General features: G+C 40.5%; 1 long non-coding RNA gene across 1 annotated transcript; it reads left to right on the top strand.

The window, feature by feature from the left end:
* Positions 1–2,124: 2,124 nt before the first annotated feature.
* LOC128089663 (uncharacterized) lies at positions 2,125–4,941 on the top strand. The gene is made up of 3 exons (XR_008210639.1): positions 2,125–2,218; positions 3,492–3,611; positions 4,697–4,941. It is a non-coding gene; the product is annotated as an uncharacterized LOC128089663 (long non-coding RNA).
* Positions 4,942–25,503: the final 20,562 nt, after the last annotated feature.

Genomic DNA, 25,503 nt, shown 5'->3' with positions numbered 1-25,503 from the left:
GTGCTCCTCCTCTTCACTTCAGCTAATTTTGTATCTCTGTGACTATTTCTATGTATTTTGCTTGTCTGAAATCTACTGACAACAGTAATTAGGTGAATACTACTTTTTTGTATTACAAAGAGCAGTACTGAATCAGAGAGAAGACACATCTTGCTAAGGTTCTGAGCTCCAAGAGTAAGTCAGAGACTTAAAGATTAGCTATTTATGTGCTATTTGGAGTTTTGAGTAACCTATTTTTCACTCAGAAGGGCAGTTAGGCCACCATTAGGTTGTTCTAGCTGACTCTAAACCCGTTTATCTACTTATTCAAGATACAAAATTATTGTATCTTAGAATGAGTGCAGCAGTCAAAACTGCAAGCTTTTGGTGTCTCTGCTCTGTTCGAATAATGGCACTGACATTTCAGACTAAATAATTCGACAGCTATAGGGGTTTGTTTTTCAGGTAAAGTGGCTTAACAAGACAGATGCAAAGGCACTTTGTAGCATGGATCAGAGAGTAATGCTTCCAGCACCAAGACCATCTGCTGGCTTTGTCACTGTAACACTGTCCAAGGAACAACTAGTATTACTACAGATACATAGTATGAAATAATCTTTCTTACTGTTTGAAGGAGATAAGGAGAAAGAGACAGAAGAAAACTATTATTTAGGCTTGCTTAATTTTTGAAGGTCCCCTCACCTCTTTGAGCTTCAGCCTTACCCCGACAAAGAACCTCCCATCACAACTGTGAGTCAGAAGTCCAGGTATATTTAACTAATCCTTGTCACGTCACCTGGAGCCAGTTACACAGAAAATACCAATTTTTTCTGTTGACCTGTAATGAAAACACACATGTTGCCTGTCTTGTTTCTCTTCCAGCATCCTAAATCTTGAAGACAGCAAAGCATGTTTCTGCTGCTTGCAAGAAGATAATTGTAATAAAAATAGCCCATGGATGCTGCCATTTCATATGAAGTTCTTTATAAATATTCATCTAAATGACCCATTTTGCCAATTAAGTAGTTGTCTGTATACAGAGACTGGTACTTCATGGTACGCAATGGGTGTTAGAGAAGGCTGCGGGGCGACCTCATTGCAGCCTATCAATACCTGAAGGGAACCTACACCCAGGAGGGGAGTAAACTCTTCAGAAGGGCTGACAACAGCAGGACTAGGGGAAATGGATCCAAGTTGAAGGAGGAAAGATTTAGGTTGGATGTTAGGGGGAAGTTCTTCACAAGGAGAGTAGTTAGGCCCTGGAACGGGCTGCCCAGGGAGGTTGTGGATGCCCCGTCCTTGGACGTGTTCAAGGCCAGGTTGGACGGGGTCCTGGGCAACCTGATCTGAATGTGGATGTTTGGTGGCCCTGCTAGGCAGGGGGGTTGGAACTACATGATCCTTGAGGTCCCTTCCAACCCAGGTGATTCTGTGATTCTGTGATTCTGTTAATATCCCCCCAGAAGTTAAGTACAAGGTGCTTTTATGGTCCACAGTGTTGAATGTGCTAGGAGCTTCATTCAGATACATAACTTGTCCTGCTCAGAATTCAGAGTAAGATCAAATGATAAAGTTCAACCTCAGTAAACACAGAAATGGCATTAAAAAGCTATGTTGTTCCTCCTTGTATCCATCATGCTGTGTTTTGTGGAAGACTGAACTGAAATTCAATTTACCTGTTGATGTTTACACCAGCAGCTGTTTTGAGAATTTCAGCATTCATTTCATCAAGCAAGTAAATATTTACTACTCTGTTCCTCCCAAAGCAGCAATGGTTATTAAATGATAACAAAAGAAGTTGTGGTGTTTGTGCAGAAATGAATAAATCTCCAATTTTTCTCCCAGGAGTCACCTGACTAGGCAGAAAAAGCGATCAAATGTGCATTTAAGCATATTTACACCGAAGTACATCCTTGAGAAGCCTACTCTATGGTAGTTAAGAATCACAGCTGTTGATTGCGGAGTCTATCTTGTTCTATTACGACTGCTATTTCTGTTGACAAAAAGGTGAGTGGAGGTTATAACTCTTAGTTTCCATTAGTACATGTAAAAGAGACCAATGTGAAGTCTTTTCTTCCTTTTGTTTATATTAGGGTTTGCTCACTTCCAATGAAGTGAGCAGAACAGAGCAGTACCAGAGCAGTACCAGAGAAGGTCCACAGAGAACAGCAACACTCAGCAGGTGCCAATAAGGACAGAATCAGAGAGCTAATTTAATCTGCTTCTCAGGTTGCTGAAGGTAGCAGCTGGAATTCCACTAATTATCTCCTTCCCATCTTAGCTTATAAAGTAAATGCACCTTATGGAATAAGTAGAAAGTATTCATTATTTCCAACAGATGAAAATTATGTTTTATCCTGAACAGCTGTTAGGAGACCTTGAATGTGCAAAGAAGTTTATATATGGGAGATGATAACATGGAGCATACTTACTTTCTTGTAGATACGTGTTGAGATAGAAACCTTAGTTTTAGGGGATTCCAATCCACTCTTCTTGTAAATACAATTTTATTTTGTTTTATTTTATTTTATTTTATTATTTTTTAAAATTACATTTAGTTACTGTAACCACCTTTGGTTTCAATCAGGTTGTTTCAAAGAGACTGCTACACGTAATTGATATTATTTCACGGTGGAATAGTCTGGGTCCTCCAGGAATGTAAAAGATGTAGAAACTCTCTGATAAAACATAATGCCAGTTCAAGCCAATATTTCTCTTCTTATGAGTGGTGAATATTGGAACACGACAAACACTACTGGCCTTATCTGGACCACCACATTGCAGATCTAAATCTGTGCCCTCCAGTTGTGTGTTAGGTATGCAGGAATGCAGAGCCTCTTAGCAATGGTTAACGTCCTCCCTTTGGGAAACAGCTCCCTCAAGAATTCTCTCAAAGCCTGGCACATACCTTCCTGGGCAGATCTTTTGTAGTCATGTCTGTTGATCTCTTGATACCAATCCATGGTTTTGGATTGTTTGTCCAACTGCTTCTGTGTTTGCATAATGTTTTCACCACTGCCCAGGATGGTTTGTACCTCTGTGAAAATGTGGGATAGTCCTCAGAATTGACTTAATATAACAGGCATTTCACGTTAACAGCCTTGTTGTAGTGTTGCACAATGGATACACAATGTAATTTATTTTTAGGTGATTCAAATGATATAATAATAGGCATCACTCTTGATTGTTATTATTATTTTTTTGTTTAATTTTTCCCACAGAAAGAGCGTATATAAAAAAAAAGTCTACTAAAACAAATAGAAAAAGGGGCCTAGTTCTCCAAATTATTCCCTTAAAGTATTCTGTTGCTACTTCCCATTCTGGCTGTAATCAGTTTTAGATGAAGCCAACAGCCACAGAAATATCACAAATTAATTTATTGATGACATTTTTTTTCACTGGCTGATGTTAATTGACTATCAAAATAATACATTTATGGAATCCTCAGAGGAAATGTATGTGTTTAATTTCAGTTTTCTTATTTCTCTTTGAAAATATGTGATATCTTACAGGATCAGCAGAACGTGGACTTCCTGAGATACTCTGTTCTCATACTTACTCTAGAGATAGTCACTGAAGGTGAAATAACTTCTAATGTGATGTACTCCATTACATCCTGGATATTGCTGCTGGTGAGTGGATGACTTACAGGATTATTAACAGAGTCAATCTACTGATGATCCATGCAGACATTTTTATTTGTTAACAAAATGCATTAACGGAAAGAACTATGAGCAAATTGGAGGAATTTGCCTAGTGGCTAACAGGACTTGAGTATACACCTCAAATTTTTAAAGTAGAAATAATGCAAAGAAAAAAAAAAAACACCAAGAGTACGATCATATTTGACTAAAAGCTATTTGCAGTTTATGATATTTCTCATCTGGGAAATGAAAGTCCTTGCAATCCACCATCCCCTCGTCTCTGAGAAGTGACCCAGGTAAATAGATACTTAAGGCCATATAAAACTTATCTTGGACTGCCAGGAGAGTTAGCAGATGATCATGATATTCATTCTGTGTTGTGCTCTCCTGAGGAATCTTCAAATATTTGAAGAGCAAAGCATGGGAATCACGATTTCCTCCCTTGCTGAAAGTAACTATTTCTTCCTGTAACAAAGAAAAGTCAATTCTCAAGCAGCACAAAAATGTACAGCAAGAACTAAGGAATCTTTATACAGTTGCAGTGATATCTTGAGAGTGTAACTATTTATATTGGAATTTGAAAAGGAGATTTCAATTACCAATCTTTCTTTATGAGAACTACAATGGCCACTTTTTAGCTGCTGTGTATGTATTTTGTGATTCTATGACAGTTTTTCGTCAATGGCAGCTGAACAGCATTTCCTAAGCCTGCAGATTTTTAATTCCAACTGGTTTTATTTTGACCAGTGTGGAATAATGTTACTTTCTGAATTATCCAAGTTATTTTTTCAGAAAGGTCTGCATAGTCTCTCAAAGTCTTTTTTTTTGTCTGACTACAGATCAGACCCAGTGTTACTCAGCTTATGAGATGCAATTATACTGGTATTGCTGGAAGACACTTTTTAATGAAACAAACAAACAAACAAACAAACATTATATGTTCTTTTTCCTAATGCATGCATATGGCTGGTTCTGCAACACTGCCATACTGCCTTTGCTAGGACAAAGTGACTCTTACCTCTCAACCTTGATGTACCTATTGTTTTTTTCCCTCATGCTTTCTTTGCCTGCAGCCTGATGCATGTACATCCATCCTGCTTGATTCCACCACACTTTTTCAAGCCAACAGCCTAATAATGAAGCTCTTCATGAGACTGTGAAGCCAGCACCAGCAACAATGAGTCTTCATTATTCCTGGAGAAGACTGGGGTGTTTGATATGCATGAAGCTTTGTGCAGATAGCTACGACTATAAACTGCCATTTGTTACTGTCAAACAAATAAGTGTTACAACTATTCAGAAGTGTTGCTCTTCTTGAGCAAGGGATTTATACTTGAAAAATAAAACAAAACTAATTAGTACCTTATCTTTTTTTTTCATCAAAATGAATGGATTTTGGCTGATGAACGGAAATCTTGTTCTCTGTTACTGCTTACTCAGTGTGGTTGGAAATGACAAAGAATCGGATTGATATAAGTAGTTGAGATACTTACCTTGACCCGAGATTTAGTCTGATGAACCTTTTAGCTATTTGCACATATCCCATTTGTAAAATACATAAACTTGTCACATAGCTATGTATTTGTAGATTTTTAAAAATTATATGTTGCAGAGATCCTAAAAACTGAAAATGCTGGTCGTATATTTGGCTTTTTGTTATGCAGGAGCTGCTGAATTTGACATCCGCTTTTCAGAGAACTGAGAGGAAAAAGAAAGCTTAATTAGAAGGTTACCCCTCCCGCTACCATCTCCAAACAAAACTGCTGAAGTTCTGTTGACAACAACCTGCGTTATCTACACTCACTGTAGCCAATAAGCTTCCTGTCTGCCCAGACTGAATACAGTGTGCCTCATCAAGAGATTTAGAATAGTCTCTTATACTCAAATATTTCTGTTTCATTTCTCAACTAAAATACTTATCTTCTATTTGATGAGAATTTCTTATTCCTTTAGTAAATCTTGGTGCTGATGGATCTCAAACTAGTCCCTAATTTATGTCCATAGGTATGAGGCGTCTATGACATCTTATTGAGGGAAGACATTTTGACATAATGGTTAGGAAACATCCCCAGATAATGGAATCTAGCTATTTAGAATAGTACCAATCAATTGGATTTGTTTGAGAACTACAAAATGTGTTTGATTTGTCTGGATAGTTCAGATTATCCTCACCAAACACACATCCCTCCCTTCTCCTCTTACCCTCTCCTCCCCACATAAGTAGAGTAATATAATATGGTAAAATTTCTGCAAAGGTGGCAGATTGGAGATTACTATTTTCCTTCTGGGCAGGCGTAACCTTGGTCTGAAGTAAAAGAAGTGAGGGAATGGGAATGGCATTGTTCTATGGTTAGAACTAGATGGTGCTAACAAGAATTTTAAAACCAGCTTAATGATTTTTACCTGTATATTATATTTCCACATGTGTACACAGGCTTATGCATGAGCACATGTGTGTGAGCATTTGCGTGTCCCCATACCTTTCTGACATTCATGAAGATTTAACTGCTAATTGTTCAGGCACAGATATCACAAAAGAGCAAAGACAGTTTGTAGGTGCTATGGTATCATTCATGTGCTTACTTCTACCCGCCTTGCGGCTGGCACAAGAACATCCGTAGAACACAAGAAAAAGAAATCAAAGCTAACTATTGCCATAGCTTCAGTATGTGGCTGAACATCTTCCTACAGCTTTTAAGAATCAAGCAACTGCTGAGCAAAGATAGTTACTATTACAGGGGATCTCACTGTCATAAAAATAAACGAACAACAACATGAAGGAAACTGAAATGTGTCCCTGAACTTGCACTGTACACCATATTCCTTTGTTTGGTATAATGGGACTTCTGTAATTTCTTACTAGAACATAAGAATTGCAAGTTGCAGTGAATATACATTTTTGTGGAGAGAGAGACTGATTCTCTCTTAATTTTAGTTGACACTGAGATGGACTTTTTTATTTCCTGATGCTCTCAACATTTACAGCATAGGGAGAAAAAAGTGTGTAGACCATTCTGGTTTTAGATAAATACCAGGATGTTTTGTGGATGTTTAATCATCTACAAAGAAATCAAGAGAAGCTTTCATCCGTCACTCTGGAACACACTGGAACAAAGCCATCAAGGCCCTAGGGCATGCCAAGAATCAGTAGTCTCACTTGTGCAGTAAGGCATTATCCTTGGTAGTATTGTAATGTATTAGTATTTGGTCTGTTTGCTGACTCCAGAATGTTGTCAGATATTTGCTTCCTGTCCACAATATGAGTATGGAAGCAGAAATAGTTGCAATAACTCACATAAATTGCTCAAGATTAATTCCTCAGAGTTCTTATTCCAAGAGGAGAGCATCCTTAAGAATGAAAACTGAAGGAAGAGGATTAGTTATCCCAAGAGGACTAGTTCATAATGAAGAAAAATCCTGAACAGTTGGTGAGAGGGCAGATTTACTGATAGAGAGAGCTAAAGGATTTGAACAAACTGCTTATTAACACTGTATGGCTCAGCATATATGTCATCAGGAAAAGAGCTAGCCAAACTTTTGGCTTTACGGGAACTTCAAACTTAACCCCCTTATTAGCATTAGCCATTACAATATGCATTCTCATCTTACCATGTGGTTGGTACTCTGTGCATCTCTACAGTCTTTCCCACCATGTAGACCATGATAGACTTCCATTCTTAAGGGGTATGCCATTGCACGGCCTCCCCTTTCACTGTTGCAGCTACACCTATCCCTGCTGAGGATGCAGGTCAACAGAGGATGTTTGAAGTACTGCGATAACCAAACGTACATTGTTACTGAGGAGAATAACTGCTATATCTTTCTGATATATATTCTGATGTTGGCATTGGTCTCTCTAGCAGGAACATGATAGATGTGTACATACTTCTTTTACTTTGTCTCTATAGTAACAGACTGCCAAAAGGGATCTTGTGTTTGGGAGCTCAGCCATGAACATAGGAAAAATGGAGGACTATACCCCACCAGCAGGAAAGGAAAGTCTAAGAATAAACTATCTAAGCAAAGAGTTATGGGTGAAAGACTGGAAATGACATATATAAGCCAAGATACTTGAGAAGAAGGTATTCTAGTTCTCATTTGTTGGACAAAATGCGAGTTGAAATTTCTGGCCTCATTTCCTGGAGGAAGGGAATAGGCATTTTCAACAAATCTCAACATTTGTTTTTATTGCTAATTCTTTGACACAGGTGCCTAATATTGCTTTGTGAGTAAACACCACATTTTTCTCCTTTCTTCCCTCTTTATCTTCTACTCTGTCCATTCAATGCATGGTAGAGCAAGCATAGGTTTGAACTAATTGGTTTGTTCTTGAGTTTTTGTGCTAATTTTTTTTTCAAGCCACAACAAGTTCAAACACCTCTGCTCACTTTCAGCTTCCTCAGTGATTCAGCCTCATACGCTCCCTTTCATTTGCTATGCCATGCTATCATCGCCTCCCCACTTAGTAATTGGGTTGTTGAGCTACATATATATCTTGCAGTTTCTAGGCTGGGATGGAATTCCAACTGCATTTCAGGTGAGAGCCAAATGTGCAACAGCTTTGCATGTGCCTTCAAAGCTCAATTCCTCTCATGAGGAATTTGAGAAAACAACAGTAGAGTATGTAGCGTATCAAGTGTTTTGAATTGAAAGGCTGAACCAGAAAAAAAATATGTTGAAGAACAGAGGCTTTGCAGGTCTTCTGTAGGCCACAAATTTATTTCCTGCTTGCAGAAGTGCAGAGGCTGTCCTACCTATTGTGCAGATGCATGGAAAACACTTGTTGTGTGTGCACGTGTCATGTGTGCACATATTAACGATGAAGTAGGTTTGCCTACTTAGTAGTATGGCAAGTATCAGTCTCTTCAATTTATTTTATGCAAAAGTGACAATTTGAAGTGTTTTAAGACTAGGTGCTTGTTGGCATTTCTTTTTGCCAACATATAATAACTGTTTAGAAAGCCATCCTTGTATTTCACAAATGTCTGTTGAATTGGGGCAGTGTATTAACTCTGAATAATAAAATTAAAAAAAAAAAAACAAAAACCTCTTGAAAACGTTCCTTTGAAGCTGAAATAAAAACGTGGTTACACCCAGAGATTAATTATGAATAATTGGATACAAATGCATTGGCAATGTGCACAGACTTTAATCCATTCAGTTGAGGAGGGAAGCACAGATGATTCGAGGAGGAATATTTTTCCATCTTAAAACGATCAAAGAATTTTTGTGCACTTGCAGAAAGTAGTGGAGACAGATGACAGTTAGTGAGTGGGAAAAAAGGTGACAGTTCAAAATAAATAGTTGATATCAGATGAAACATGGAATGAACACGCTCACAAAGACAAACAAACAAATAAACAACACCCCCCAAAATGCAGGAATTGGCACTGGAGATTCTGCAAAAGTTAAAAAATCTGTTAACGTGCAGAAGTCTGCACATTAAACTCTCATTTTCCTCAAAATTTACTGTCTCAGTCTGTGGGAATCTAGTTGTTTTCAGTTTTCAGCAGTTACAAAAATAGCACAGTGTAAAAAAAATGCAGACAATAAAATGCTAACAGTGACCAAGGCCTGTTCACCAAATGAGAATGCCAATGCTTGAGTTGGACTTTGTGTGTTTTCTTTTGGCTGTAAACTTTATGATTCATTTCACAGTTTCTCCCCACCCTTTCTGAAACTCCTGCACCAATGAGCAAGAGGATCAGTCCTGGAAGAGAGGAATGAAGCAGTGCGTTCAGCAGTGTGCGTGTATTTGTTAGGGAAGGAAATACTAACAATGAGTAATGTTTGCTGCCCTCCCACCCCCCCATCCCCACCCCAGTGACTTTGGTAAGTTTAAGGTAAATCTGGAGACAGTTTTTCTGCCAGTGTTCCATTTGTCACACAGCGGGGATGGCCCCTTCTTGCCATCCTATTGATGGAACAGTCCCGCACTTCAGCTCCTGTGGTGGGGCGCATGGTATCCTGAGCCCACAGAGTGGTGCTGCTCCTGAAGAGTAAACTCCCAACAACACTATAACTGGCATCTGTCCCTCCACAGGTCCCTGGCTCTTGCTTATACGTCTCTTAGTGTCGGGAAACTTCCCCCTCCAGTCACTGTCTCCATTATAGAAAAGAACAAACATTCCCTCTTCAGGGCTTGTTCTCTCTCAGTCTTCACTGGTGACCTCCATTTTCATTTTTGCTGACATCTCCCTGAGCTAGGAATCAACCATCAGAAGAGTTATATTTGAAATTTGCTAGCAGTTGTCCTTCTTTCTATTATTATAATATTTTCTCAGGCCCAGGTTTCATTACAGGTGATTATGCAAGAATAAGCCTCGAGGCTGTTTTGTATGTGGAATGTTTGTGGCATTTGCAGTCTCTCCTGCCTCTGTATTTCTGGAGAAAAAGCCAGATTGGATGATAAGAGAATAGTACAAATCTTACTTTTCTGTATTGAAAGCACAACACCAGCCAGTGACAGCTGAAGTAATGAATCACTGTGATTTACATACACAGGTCAGCGGAGGACACCAGCACACAGCTGAAAACATCCCCTAAATCTACACACTCCTGTACTACTCCCATTCCAGCCAAATACGTGCACATTCCTGCTCTATATCCCTTGACCAGCTATAGGCCAGGAGGTGAGGAGGTCGTGCCTCCCATCATGGGTGGGCTGACAGCCCCAGGAGCAAAGGAGCTGGGTAGGGGTAGCTGCTCATCAGAGTCCTCTGGGCCCTCAACAGGCCCAGCCAGCAGCAGGGAGCAGCCAGGATCAGTCCCAGCCTGGAGCTGTGACACACAGAGGTATTCTCTCAGGTCCCTGGCCAAGTCATGTCTGTGGGAACAGGGAAGTGGGACGGGCAGGCTTGTTTCCTTGGAAATGCTTTTGCTATAATTAAACTCTGAGAGGGGGTGTGTGTGGTAAAGGATTCGCCCCCCATTTCTGAGTGAGGGGAAAAATAATGTCACTATTCACATCCTGGGCTGGAAAATGGAAGAATGCACTGCGCTGGATCCCCTCTCTACATGCATGTGCCTGAGTGTGTCGGCGCTCTGCAAACAGACTGAGTGATCTCTGGGCGGCTCAGATGTTGCCAGTGTCCCTCTCGTAGCACAGCAGCTGAGATCATGTTGTTGATCTTGTTTTACAGCAGCCCTGACTGTTGTGCAGAGTACAGAATGTTCCTTCCCGTGAACTGAAGTTGAACTTCTCCAGCCCACTTTGTTTCAGGAACCATGCAGATATATGGCCGGAGGGATGGGGGGGGAGAGGGTGGGGATGGGAATGGGGGGGGGCAGCTTCAAAAAAGTAAAAGGGATGGAAGAGAGGAAGTTCCCAAAAGGTTTGATTCATCAAAAGCATGTAGTTTGGGGTGGTTTTTTTTTTTTTTTTTTTTTTTTTTTTCTCCCCAATTAAGTTAAAAGAAAAAAAAAGCAAACGAAAAAACAGAAAACACACCAAACAGCAAAACAAGAAATCCAACTGCAAGCCAATCACCATCACTAAACATACTTTAAGAAAAGATGGAAAAAAAAAAAAAAAAGTGAACCCACTGAACAGAAATAGATTTATGGCACTATTGTTTCTTTGACTGTCTGTCATTGTTAAACAAGGACTACTTCTGCTTTGCTCCATCTCTCCCCCGCCCTGAATGCTACGTCTCAGTTCTTTTCCTAGAGGAAACCGAAAGGAGCATAAGGCTCCACCTGAGGAGAAGAGGCCAAAGGTTTGGTGGACTCCTCCTCTCACCCCGCAGGGCTCTTGTTTCTGCAAGTACATCCTCAAAGCCGTGGCTCTCAGGAGCTCGGTGTCACTGTAGTGTGGCTCTGGGTCATGGGGATGAGGGACCAGAGATGCTGGCAGAAGGTGCAGAGGAGCAGGCCGCAGAGCCAGCCTGCAGCCGTTTGGCAGCAGTGCCCCAGGCTGCCATGTCAGAGCTCTGCTGGGTTAGCAGCACACTGAGGCACTTTTCTTGTTCAGTGTGGTCAGCTCTGTGCCAGTCTTGGTTCAAAATGAGTCAGGAATCCCGGGAGACTTCGGTAGCTCCTTTGTGTAATTTCCAGTATTTCATGTGGTGCCCACACTTTCACTGCTTTTGAGAAATCCTGACTTTCCCGATTTGCATTTGTGATGGGAATCACAGAGTTAACCCACTCACTCAGTGCCTGTGTTCTTAGCAGGAGCTAATCTCACCACCTAGTCCAGTTTAACTAACTTATAATTTATTTCTCAGAGCTGACTGGATGCCATCTGCATATATTTTTTTGGCAGCAACCCGGGATTTATATCACCACGACGTGTTATATCCTTGGTGTGTTCCAGTCCATTAAGCACCTCATCAAATACTTTAAGAATATTTTTTGTAGCCGGCTCAATAGCTAGATGATGCATTCTCTGGCAGTCTGCTGCTCAACCTTAGTGAGCAAGGACCCTTTTTTCTCCTCAAATGTAAGGTAAGCTTAGAGCCTCTCAGATTTGAAAACACATAGGGAAGCCCCCACTGCTCCCACTCTGCAGTACTGTAAGGAAGGTTGCACCATGCCCCCCAGAATCTGGCAGGATGCCTGCTGGGAGATAGAATCATTGAATCCTTAGAATTGGAAGGGACCTTTAAAGACCATCTAGTCCAACCCCCCCTGCAATGAAGAGGAACATCCACAGCTAGATCAGGTCGCCCAGGACCTGGTTCAGTCTCAGCATGAAAGTCTCCAGGGACAGGGCATCAACCACATCACTGGGGAACCTGTTCCAGTGCCTCACCACTCTCACTGTAAAGATTTTTTCCTCATATCCAACCTAAATCTACCCTCTTTGAGTTTGAAATCATTCCTTCCTGCTCTATCATGACAGAGACTGCTAAAGAGTCTGTCCCTTTCTTTTGAGTAGCTCCTGTTTAGATACTGAAAGGCTGCTATCAGGTCACCTCAGAGCTTTCTCTTTTCCAGGCTGAACAGCCCCAGCACTTTCAACCTGTCTTTGTAAGAGAGATTCCATCCCTTAGATCATTTTGGTGGCCCTCCTCTGGATGTGCTCCAACAAGTCTATGTCTCTCCTGCACTGAGAATTCCACTCCTGGACATAGTATTCTGGGTGAGGTCTCACCAGCAGAGGGGCAGGATCACCTCCCTCAACCTGCTGGCCATGCTGGCCATGCTTCTTTTGATGCAATCCAGGATATAGTTGGTTTTCTGGGCAGTGAGGACACATATTGCTGGTTCACATCCAGTTTGCCATCCACCAGTATCCCCAGTTCATTTTCCACAGGGCTGTGCTCAATCCTTTAATTCCCCACCTTGTATTGGTAGTAGATGTTGCTTCAACCCAGCTGCAAGACCTTGCATTTGGATTTGTTGAATGTTCTGAGGTTCATCTGGGCTCACTGCTCAAGCCTGTCTAGGTACTTCTGGATGACAGTCTGTCCCTCGGATCCACTGACTGCACCTCACCCCTCGGTGTCATCAGTATACTTGCCCCCCAGCAGATCAAGAACCTCCTCCCAGGTAGCACACACTCTAGTCATTGCTCTGAAAGCTGATGAGTCCACAGCACCTTTAGTCTTGGCATTGGGTACTTTGTCAGCTGTTCCCCAGCTATGTGCTGGCTGTTGGCGTAGCCCCTGGTAAGGAGATGGAGTGCTGGTACAGCAGAGGCACCAAAGGGGATGGTGCAGCCTTGCTGAAGGCTGTGGAGCTGTCTGGCTGGGGAAGAGCTTTTCTCTGCCTTGCCATTACCTGCCAGCTAGTGCAGGTTCCTTGCTGTCCAGCCTATTCTCTTTCCTTCGCAGGAAACCACACATCCTTGTATCATGTACCATCAGTACTCTTATCCCTCTCCTTTTTTCCCTTATCTTTCCATATCTGTCCCTTATCTCCCAGCTGCCCAGGCCTTCTGGCTTTTCCCAGGCATTAGCACATAGCGTGGTTCTGTTCCTTTGCAGTTAATGTGGCTGTTTCACAGCCTGCTGCATTTTATCTTATCCATAGCTCTTCAGAGCCCTCTCTCACCTTGCCTTGCCAGGCTGCTGTGCGTAACTGGCAAATACATACATGTACAACGGTAACCCAAGGACACTTTCTCTGAAATGGGATTGCGCTATTTTGTGCAGGTTTGGGGCCAGGATGATGGACAAGGCAGAAAGGAGTTGGAAGTATGGTTAACAGAGGTGGGGCAACCTTTATTTTCTCCAGCTGTCCTACGTACCAAAGAACAATATAATGACGTAGATTGGAAAGAGTGTTAAAGATTATTGAGTTCCAAATCCCCTGCTATGGGCAGGGCTGCCACTCACCAGATCAGGCTGCCCAGGAGCCCATCTAGTCTGGCCTTGAACACCTCCATGGATGGGACATCCACAGTTTCTCTATGGGCAACCTGTGCAAGTGTATCACCTCCCTCTGAGTAAAAAACTTTCACCTAATATCTAAGCTAAATGACTCTTCATTTAATTCAAAACCACTCCCCCTTGTCCTATCACCATCACACCATGTAAAAAGTCATTCTCCCTCTTATTAATAAGCTCCCTTTAGTTAACTGAAAGAACGCAGTGAGGTCCTCCTGGAACCTTCTCTTCTCCAGGCTGAACAGCTTCAACACTCTCAGCTTTTCTTTGCAGGAGAGGTACTCCCTCCGAATACCTTTGCGGCTCTCCTCCGAACCCGCTCTGATCTACATCTTTCCGGTATAGGGAATCCCAGACCTGGACAGAGTGCCTTACAAGGGGCCTTACAAGGGCAGAGCAGAGGGGACGATCACTTCCCTCCCTCTGCTGGCCACCGCTGTTCTGATGTAGCCCAGGATACTGCTGGCCTTCGAGGCTGCAAGCGCACACTGCTGGCTCATGTTCAGTTTTTTGTTTGCTAGGACTCCCAAGACCATCTCCAGAGGGCTACTCTCAAAGAGTTATCTCCATCTGCACACATTCCCTGGGATTGCCCTGATCCAGGGGCAATGTAAAATGTGTTTAACCTTGAATAAATCCATGGGTTGGATAAGGCTCTACGATGAGACAAATTGAGCTCCAAGTCATAAATTGGTGTTTCCATTACTAGACAGTATTGAACCCAAGCTCCACACAAAATGGCATGGTGTAAGACACATCTGTCTCTTTGGTGTTTGCTAACTCAGTTTACTGGCCTGTCTCCCAGCACAGCTCCTTGGCTACTATGAATGTTTCCTCTTTTTCCACGTCCTGTAAAGCAGCACAGCATACGTAACTGTGTTATGGGCTTGGCACAAAGACTAAGATCTTACAGGTGTTTTTTTCCCCCCAGTTCATGTTCTCAGTGATTACTGAATTGTGTTTGCAGACACTGTTCTCCATTCCTACTCAAGAATACTTCTTTTGCACTTTTGCATTATTAATAATTATGCTTTTTTTTAACTTCAAAATTTTGCCCAGTAACCTGTATATATTTTAATTGTGCTTTTTTATTTTTGTATGTGTGTGTGTGTGCTTTTTATTAGTTTGTGAAAACAGTCATGCCCTTGGATTACCTTGATGTGCCTACATGTCCTTCAGTGCACATACATTTCCATGGTCTTCGTACTTCAATGCTCACTAATTCTTACCTCTTAGAATCTCAATTTCTGCAAACCATGCAAAAATCTAATAATCTTTGGAGAACAATAGCCACTTATCACAATATTTTTGCTTTGATCTAGCCATTAGCTACATCACAGCCTAATTTGATTCCTAATTAATCCATCTAATGAACTGTTCAAATTAAGACCTAGCCTTATTTCTTGGGGTGATGTGATACCTGTGTCTTTCAAATAGAGTCCTTCTCCAAGTGAATTCTTGTGCATGGGTGGCCCAAGTCACTGCCTTCTTTGAGTAACTCTTTCCAGAAGTCTGCAACTTTCTTTGTGTACTCATGCCAATGGTTTGTATGTCTACAGTCACTCAGGACCTGCTGCATACAGTGTGAAAGATTTTGTTCTGATTGATTTTCTTTCAGTACCACTTCATCAAGCAATAATAGAAACTTACAACCATTTCCAGCAATTTTGTAAGGTTCCCTTCCAGTTTGGAAATTGCAAGCATGTTATTTTCTCCATTGTTAGTTGTCTTTGGCTCTGTGCATTACTGAGTTGGCACAAAAAGAGAATAGCTCCAGTATCCACCATGAACAGGTAAAGGTGCAAGATTTGGGAGCAGAGAGCATTATCAGTTTGGCTGATAATGATGGTTCACAGCCACCAATTACTTTTTCTACTGACAGGACCTCTGTCCATGTGGTCTGAGCACTTTCCCAGCTGCTGTGCTGCTGTCAGTCCTGTTGAAGGAAAAGATTGCGAAGCAGACAATGCAACAAAAGACTTGGAGTTAGTCTTCATTATGGTGATAACAACTTATGCTCTCCAGAGCAGCAAGTATGGTGGAGGAGTATGCTGCCTCCAAGTATTACAGCTTAGATAAAAAACAACCAATTGGCAATGAGGGCTGCAGAAAAGGGTAGATGATCAATGCCTGCTTTTGCCTTTCGCTTGTATGTGCAGTTGCACAGATTTAAAATAATGAAAAGATTGTAATTCTTTTTTTTCCCTTTCCTTTCTTTTCTTTTCTTTTCTTTTCTTTTCTTTTCTTTTCTTTTCTTTTCTTTTCTTTTCTTTTCTTTTCTTTTCTTTTCTTTTCTTTTCTTTTCTTTTCTTTTCTTTTCTTTTCTTTTCTTTTCTTTTCTTTTCTTTTCTTTTCTTTTCTTTTCTTTTCTTTTCTTTTCTTTTCTTTTCTTTTCTTTTCTTTTCTTTCTTTCTTTTTTTTTTTTTTTCTTTTCTTTAAAAAATGAAGCTTTCACTTGTGTCTGGAGAGGAAGCAGCTGTGTATTGTCAACAGTCCCCAGACAGTGGCATTGTGGTCAGGGTGAACTCAGATGCAGGGAAACATGGAGGAGTGTAGAGGAGTGTGGAGGAGTGCATGGTGCGGTCTGCTTCAATGCCTCTTGAAGATGAGAGCGTTGTATCCTTCCTACCCCAGCATATCTCTCTTTTGTCTGCTCCTGCTTCTCTCTTGGTGGGGGTCCAGCACTTCAATCAATAATAGTGTGCTTCCCTGCTTTTCCTGGGTTTTCCATCCTCTGCAACCTTATCTGCTGTAGGCCCAAGCTGTGTACAGCTCTTCCTCTACAACCTTGCATTGTGGATAGAGAAATCAAACAATTTCATCAAGAAAGTTTGAAATTTCATTTCTGTGACAGGGAATGCAAAAAGTGCATGAGGATGTCAAATACATATGCGTATACACATATACATATAATGTACACGTACCTATTGCATACATAGGTGAAAAACATCTGTATGTCCACATCTATATGTATGTATATTTTCTGAGAACAATGAATTGATGACTTTAGCACAAAGACCCATCCAACTTGGCCTTGAGCACTTCCGGGGATGGGGCGTCCACAGCTTTGGACAACCTGTTCTGGCACCCCACCACACTAATAGTAACTAATGTATTCCTTATACCCAATCCAGACCTACCCTTTTGATACACATTGTTCTGTTGCTACACTTCCTGACAAAAACAAACAAACAAACAAAACCCTCATCTTTTCTTTAGGCCCCCTTTAAGAAGTGGAAGGCTCCAAAAAGGTATCCCTGAAGATTTTTCCAGGCTGAAAAATCTAAACTCTCTTAGCCTGTCTTAACAGGTGAGGTGCTCCAACCTCCTGATCATTTTTGTGGCCTTACTCTGAAGCTGCTCTAGTAGGTCTGTCTCTTTTTTGTGCTGGAGCCACAACATGCAAGGGAGGTCTCATGGGAGCAGAACAGGATTCCACATGGACACTGAAAATTGACGGTAGCCCTACTGAATGTGAATATACAGCAATTTCTTATTCACCAAAAAGCTAATCCATCAAATCTAGGTGTCTCCAGTTTATAGACAGAGATGTTGTGTGGGACTGTGTCAAAGGCTTTGCTTGTGTTAAGTTTCATGGTGTCAGTCACCCTTCCTTGTCCATCAATACTCTCAGCCTCTAGTAGAATGCCACTCAGTCAGGCATGATTTGTGAAGTCATGCTGCCTGGTTCCACCCAACCCCTCATTTTCCATATGCCTAAACATTATTTCCTGGAAGAATTTCTTCATGATTTTACCAGGCACAGAGCTTAGGCTGATCAGACTGTAGTTCCACGCATCTTCTTTTCTACATTAAAAAAAAAAATAAATTGGTGCTCTTTCCCCTTTTCTCACGTGAAAGTGAAGGCTTAATCTGAATATCACATCTTTTCTGATGTAACTAACTTGTCAGAATGGCTTTGTAATCTACCTACTATTCTCATTCTGAACTGTTTTAGCTCTTGCATCTGTATCATACAGACATTGTTAGGCCTCAGTTTTAGCTTGCAAACTTTATTGATAGCATATAGGTATAGTTAAAGTTTTCTCTGTTTCATGTTTCCCAAAAGACTAGCAAATCTTTGTTATGATCTGTCATTTGAATAAATGGCAAACCTACATCAGCTGAGCAGCATTCCAGTAGTTCACTCTGAGGAAGCATGATGCGTAAGTAGCCATTACTGAGCCAACAGCTGAAGAACAAGTGAAAAAGAAAATTCAAGTTCAGACCCCTAAATAAACTTGAAACTGGTCTTACTGTCTGGACCAGAAAATAAAGTTTAGACCTGCATTAGAATTTTAGTAGAATGCAGAGGAAGTCTGCATGGCTGATGGATTTGTTTTGTAGCAATTGAGATCAGATTACAAACAGGAGGGAAGTAAACTCTTTACAAGGGTAGATAATGGCAGGACAAGGGGAAATAGTTTTAAGTTGAAGGAGGGAAGATTTAGGTTGGATATCAGGGAAATTCTTTATCAAGAGAGTGGTGAGGTGTGGCAACAGGCTGCCCAGAGAGGTTGTTGATGTCCCATCCCTGCAGGTGTTCAAAGCCAGGTTGGATGGGGACCTGGGCAGCCTGGTCTAGTATTAGATATGGAGGTTGGTGGCCCTGCATGTGGCAGTGGGTTGGAGCTTCATGATCTTTGATGTCCATTCCAACCCAAGCCATTCTATGATTCTATGATTACATATCCTGTGATATTTGAACCTTTTTAGCTGAAAGTTCTGTAAGAATATTTACTGTGGTGGGATTTTGGTATCTACTAATTTAGGATGTCTGAGTTAAGATTCAGTTCAGCAGAAGTCTGCAAGGCTGATTTTGAATTGGGCACGATAGAATTTGATTTCTCTTTCTAGTTACACAACTTTAATTTAGTTGAATAAAAGTTGTAAGAGATCATTAAAAAGGGCAAATAAATTAAATTAGGTATTTTTCCAGTCCAGAGTGGGAATGCAAATGAGTCCCATTGCCATCACAGGATGCATTACAATAATGTATTGTGGAGGAGTTTTGCAGATCATGGCTATATGTGGGAATGGTTACAGAAGTTTTCTGGTAGATGGGGAAAGGTAATGGATGCCAAGGGCATCCAACCCCTGGTAGATCTGGGTGTCCAAAAGGTGTACTTTGATTTTTTGTTTGTTTCAAAGCTGTTCAGTTGGATGTGGGCCTACTTTTGGGTAGCTTTTTCACATGCAGAGGATATGACTCATATTGGAAATATAGTCTGTGGTTTGAGAATAGATATGTGTACTCTGTGATGAAGGTATCAAGTGTATATCAGAATAAAGCTATTTTTTGCACTTTTCAGTCTTTTCAATCTGACTCATTCATTTATTCACTCTCGAACTGCTATGTATATTAGTAAAGACAAATCAATACCACTGAAGTATCAAAGTTTGTAGCCCTGTATTAGTGTGATTGTGTTTATATTTAAATGTTAAATTAGCACATCAGTTTTTTTATAAAGCAGTTAAGTAAGTTTCTGTCGTTATCACTGATGGTCCGAATGTTCAAATCATACACTAAAAACCCCTTGTAAGTAACTTTTCCTTGGCAGACATTCTGATGTAAATGTTTCCATCTGAATACATTTATCATTGTAATTTTTTTGAAGCTCCTGGATATGAGTATAGCGACATTTTTCCTCTCTACCAGATTTGTTGAATATATAGCGTATATTCTGTGAAATGTATGCGAAACCAGACTTAACAAGTCTGGCAAAGCAGAATTTTTTTGTGACAAGTTCTTCATCCTGAGAAGAGATTGCAAAAGAACCAGTAGAAACTGCTACTGGTGGTTGTGCAGGTTTTGGAAATCAGGGAGCTCACTCAAATGTCTAAATCTGAATTCAGACGCCTAGTTTTGAAATTCCTGGCTAAGAGTTATTCAGCCTATGAATTTTTACAAAATCTGCCATGGATCTGAATTTTGTGTGAACTTTGCTGTGGATCTGAAATGATGTAAACTTTGAACTTCAGATGATCAACATAGGGTGAATATAGTCTTTGACTTTCTTACATATTCTTTGACTTTACATATATGTAAAATATCATTTTCCAATCTCTTGAAACTTTTTCTTTTCTTTTAACTGCAAATAAAAAAGGAGCAGTCTAAATATTTCTTTAGAAATTTGACTTTGACCAAGCCAAATGTTACAGTAATGATAATTTATAAGTCTGTTTGCTAGGTTTGTGTCATGCTTTTACAGAGATGGTAGGTGGAACTAGTTTCTACAAGATGTTAATGGCAACCACACTGTAGTTGTGAATAAGAGGTAAAAGAGTGACTGTTTTTCTTCTTGCTCCTGTTGTGTTTTTCTGTTCAATGAATTTATAAATTTTTTTTTGGCAGTTGCAGATAAAAAGACGTTTGTCCCTGAAAATAAAACTAATTGTGTATTCTTTTCAAGAACAAAGTATAGCTGCTAAGACCTCCTTAACAGATCTGCCCTACAATAGGAAAAGCTCTTGTATGAACCAGGTACATTCAGTAAACACAGTGAATGACAAAATCTGCTTGAAAAAGAACAGGATGCTTAATGGATCTGTACCTTACATCAGTATATTTGAGTATTTTTATTTCCCGTTCCTTCCAAAGCCTCTCTTTCAAGCTCCCGGGTTTCTCCAGTATCACTCAAACAGAACAGTTGGTATTAAATGTTTCTGAGAGCTGACAAACAAGGAGAATAGAAAACTTGGTCTATTCAAATACTGCATGAAGACACAAACAAGATACCAGGTCATTAACTCCAGCTATGGATAATAAACAATGCAGTAGCTTGTGCTGCTGGCAAAGCCTTCTCTACTAGTGACACAGCTGTGTCCCTCTCTGTTGCTGATTTTTGCTACTTCACCAGATGCAGCAGTGCTGCTATGGTTGCTCTGGGCTGGCACTAGCACAGCATCTGGGAGCCAAAGATGGGAGTTTATATTGTGAAGGTGAATTGGAAACAAGGAGACAAAAACAAGAAAGAAACTTAGCAGCACATACCACCACCAGTACCCACTGAATTTTCTGTGAGCATGAAACTTTGCACGGGACTTCACAGGATTTCCAGTAGAGTCTTTCCCAAGGATGAAAGACAACATATAAGGGAGGCTGGCTTCATTACTAACTGGAGAAACAGAAGTCAGGCAACTCTTTGTAAAGCCTCAGTTTTTATTAGTAGGATCAGTTGTTCTCAACGTCTCCAGACTCTGAGATGTAAAACATTGACAGGAAGAAAGATGAAGCTCCTATAATCCAATGAGAAAGAAACTCTAAGTGAAACAAATCCATGCAGCAGTACAGGCTTTGAGAAGGGCAGCTGGAAGTGTGCCCAACAGAAAAAGACCTGGGGGTGTTGGTAAACAGCCAGCTGAACTTGAGCCACCAGTGTGCCCAAGTGGCCGAGCAAGCCAACAGCATTCTTGCCTATGTCAAAAATAGTGTAGCCAGCAGGACTAGCAGAATCACTGTTTCCCTACACATAGCACTACTGAGACTGCGCCTCAAATACTGTGTTCTGTTTGGGGCTCCTAGCACAAGGATATTGAGTTTGTCAGAGAAGAGCAATGAAGCTGGTGGAGGGACTAGAAAACAAGACCATGAGAATTAGGTAGGTGAAATGGGAGCTGTTCAGTCTGAAGATCTCATTTCTCCCTAAAACTATCTGAAAGGAGGTTACAGTGAGTAGGATGTTGGTCTCCTTTCTCAGGTGACAGATGGTAGGCTATGAGGAAACAGTCTTAGGTTACACTGGCAAAGTTTTAGACTGGTCCTTAGGAAGAATTTCTTCATGAAGAGTGTAGTCAAGCATTGGAATGGGCTGTCTTAGAGAAGGCTCTCAGGAGATTTTGTTGCAGCATTGCAAGGGGACCTGTAGGAAAGACAGGGAGAGACTCTGCCAAGGAGTGTAGTGAGAGGACAAAGTATAATGGTGTTAAAAAAAAAGAGGATGTCTTAGTCCAAGATTTTCGTCCACTTTGGCTATTTAGCTTTTGGAGTATGTGAGGCTGTGGATTGATTGGAAGATGTGGAGCTGAACTCTTCTCCCAATGTCTGTGGCACTTTCTACTGAAGTACATAATTTAGCACAGCAGTAACCTGGAGCTGCATGCAGCCCCCAGTTCCGCTAATGGATAAGATCAGATGCTTTCAATACAGGCTATTATTTTAAATCAGGTTATAAATTAGAGAGGTCACAATCAACTTAAAGTCAGATTTTCCTTCTGACACAGTTTTCCATATTTCTGCAGATAAAAGGCAATATTCTTTCGGCTGCGCAAGCAGCTGTGCTGCTTTGTTAACATTTCTGTATTAGGTGTAGCATCTAGATTAACTTCCCTTTGACTTTTTCCTCAGGCTACTCGGTTAGCTTTTATGTGAGTCTTTCTCAGCAGTGCAGGGGTAAGGGGCATTCAGGCGCTACTGAGTCTTCAAAATTAATTTCAATAGTTCAAAAACTAGACATAGAGTTATCAATCTCCTTGTCTTTATTATCACACAAATTAACGCTGGTTTAATTCTGATCTCTTTCGATCTGAGGGTAAATCAGGATTAATACCCCTAAAGAGAAATGAAGTATAACTCATATGAAATTAAGGGTAAACAAGAGACCTTTCAGACATATTCCCCTTCACATTTTTGGCATCGTGGAGAGGCTTTGCTTTTTGGCAATTCACGTAAACTGCTAGAAATTCAGAAACAGAATTTTTGCTCAAAGAAATATCTTTCAGCTGTCGAGTTGTCTCTGACATCTGAGAGGGAGTATGTAGGGATGAATATGGGGGCTTGGTGCTGGGCTGGAATGGGCACAGTGGTGGGCACTGATGCTGGGGAATGGGTAATGCCATATGAGGCAGGTTGAGGAAAGGAAACAGTCTGATGCCCCAGCTCCTGTCAGCCCTGTGGGTGACTCCAGCTATCACAAGTCACTCTATTAATTCAAACATTGAGCTGCTGTGTTGCAAACTCCAGCTCTGTTATTGTCCAGGATATCTACATGTGAGGAATATCTGGTGGGGGTGAATGGGTGGGTTGTTTTCTTCTTTGAAAAGAAGGAAAGAAATGGAAACAATATAGCTGTCCAAAAGGTAGTAATATTAATCTTTGGAAAACACACATTCAGAAGTTGAGAAAAGCAGGTGCCCATGCAACCTCAGTTAGACCCCTGGGGTTTGTATGCTCAGCAGTCTGTAATTATATGATCACACACCACCTTATCCACAGGGTTTTGCTCAGCCAGTGCATAGGATGAAATTGCTCTGGGGACAAATAAAAGATGTTCGGCAAAGGAAACTTTGGAATCAGAATTCATTTCTTCCTGAATTCTGAATAAACATGATTATTAGCTAAGGATAAATATATTTGAATTTTGGTGCAGGTTTTTTTTTTAATTTAAGAAAATTTTCTTCTCAAATGGAAACGTGAGTTATCAGAGTTATCTCTTCATTATTATTCATAATAATTCTAGTATGATTTAGTTACCAGGAAACAGAAAAGTTATTTTGTCTTCCTTCGTGTTTGAGTGTAATCTTGAGGCTTTTTGCAGGCACAAACAGATGATGACAAGGCCATTTCAGCCCTGGCGCCATGAGGCAGGGGACTGTGAAGCCGCCCTCCCTTTCAAAATGGAGTAGGAGATGGAGGGGGGGAAGGCAGATAGGAGGAAAATTGTCTGGTTTTGGATGGGATCTTGAACAACAACTGTTGACTTCTGCAGATTTTCTACATCCTAAACAATATTTTATTTTTCTTCAAGGACATTTTCTGTCACGAAATACTTCTCAGTGGAGAGCTTTCAGTTGATAGTCATGAAGGAGACAGAGGTTTCCAGGAACAGGAAAGAAAACTGATGGAGAAGCATTCACTGAAGGACTGGGCTCTCTCCCTCTTTCTACCACAAAGCTCAGATAGATTTTGGTTAAGTCATTTCCATTAAATTTCAGACTATCACCAAATGTTCCTCATTTTCCAGATACCTGACCTGATGCAATTTTCAGAGGCAATGTATGTTCATAAAAGTATTATCTCAGATGGGTAACATTCACTAAAGAATATTGTAGAAGTTTGGATAACAAAATTTCTGAAGTGAGTATCCACTATTACAAGCCTTTTTGTAAGCTGAAATTATAAACAGTCACATCAAAGTTATTGTAGAATTAAATTAATTCACAAGTGCATAAAATACTTGATCATTTTAGCAATGACTAATATAGAAAAGCCTAAAATGAAATTACAAGTTAGTCTTCAAAAGTAGGCTGAGGATGATGTGCAGATCTTAAGGCATGAATTGATGAGAAAATAATAGTTGCTCATTAATTTAAACCAATCATGGGAGGGAGGCTGGGGGGAAAGAAAGCAATAGTATTTGAATAAGTAAATAAACATGTAATTCTGTGCAGACAGGGAAAGCATAGACAACCCTTTGTGAAGGATTTAGGGTTTTGTGGCTTTAATCACGGTTTTTATTATAAAATATAAGTGTACAAGATTATTATTAGACTTCCAGAAAGGAACTTTGGTGTTCAGTTTACTGCTTAGAGTTTTAAAAGGCTTCATAATTGTGTAGGAAAAACTGAACTGCTCATACCGAAACAATTTCACTACAGTGATCCTATAGTGAACTAGGCAGATAGCTGAAGAATGTCAGTAAATTTCTGCTTAGAGATTCAGTAATTTACTGTGGCTGAATCTATGACCCTTTGGATAACTTAATTATAAAAACATGGGAGAAAAGTTCAATTCCTTAGGTTTTCTGATATCAAACTACCCATAAAGCATGAGGTGCTAAACATTTTTAAATATCTGTTCATGTGTCACTATCTGATTAAATAGAAGAATTAACTCTGATTGCCTAGATGTGAGTAGGGAGAAGACTGGCCTTTTCTTGCCACCTACATGCCTGTGTGTTTCAAGTGCTCTGAGACGTGAGCTTTCCTTGAAGTCTTAATTGAACCAGCAGTTCAAGTGCTATTTGCAAATACCTTACAAAACATGCTTCAAATTTACTTGTGCAAGAAATAATTCCCCCCAAAAGGATTTGGATATACTCCAGTTAATCAGAGAATGTAAAATGCCCTGCCCTCTTATCATCTTGTCAGACAGAATGAACTACTTACAAATAGTCAAAAACTAAGACAGAATTTTCCAGATCCTTGACAGACAGTTCAAGCAAAGAGCGAGTCTGAGAAGTCTAATAGTGCTTCATACATTGCTTGCCAACAGAGTGAACTTCATCAGAATCAGCCACTGTATTAATGAAAAATATGCTCTCCCTGACCTTCACTTATTTGCATATTTTCTGATGCTTTTTTGGTGAGTTTCAAATCTGTGTGATGCTTCATCACAGTAATCAAGATGCTTGAAGTAGTAGAAGATTGTGTCAGTGCTTTTAGGGAAGAGAGAGAAGGTCTGGGGTGTGGGCACTAAAGAACGTTTTCCTAATGTGAAACCAGGAAGTTGCTGGGAAGAATGGAGAGATCTGAGAACAGTGTGACTCCTTCTGCTGGTGTTCATAATCCACCATCTGCGCAGAAAAAGGTACAAAGCTCCAAAAGCTTAC

The sequence above is a fragment of the Tympanuchus pallidicinctus genome, unplaced genomic scaffold (assembly GCF_026119805.1).
Source record: "Tympanuchus pallidicinctus isolate F22 unplaced genomic scaffold, pur_lepc_1.0 scaffold4, whole genome shotgun sequence".
Taxonomy (NCBI): domain Eukaryota; kingdom Metazoa; phylum Chordata; class Aves; order Galliformes; family Phasianidae; genus Tympanuchus; species Tympanuchus pallidicinctus.
This window is presented reverse-complemented; position numbering and strand designations above follow the sequence as displayed.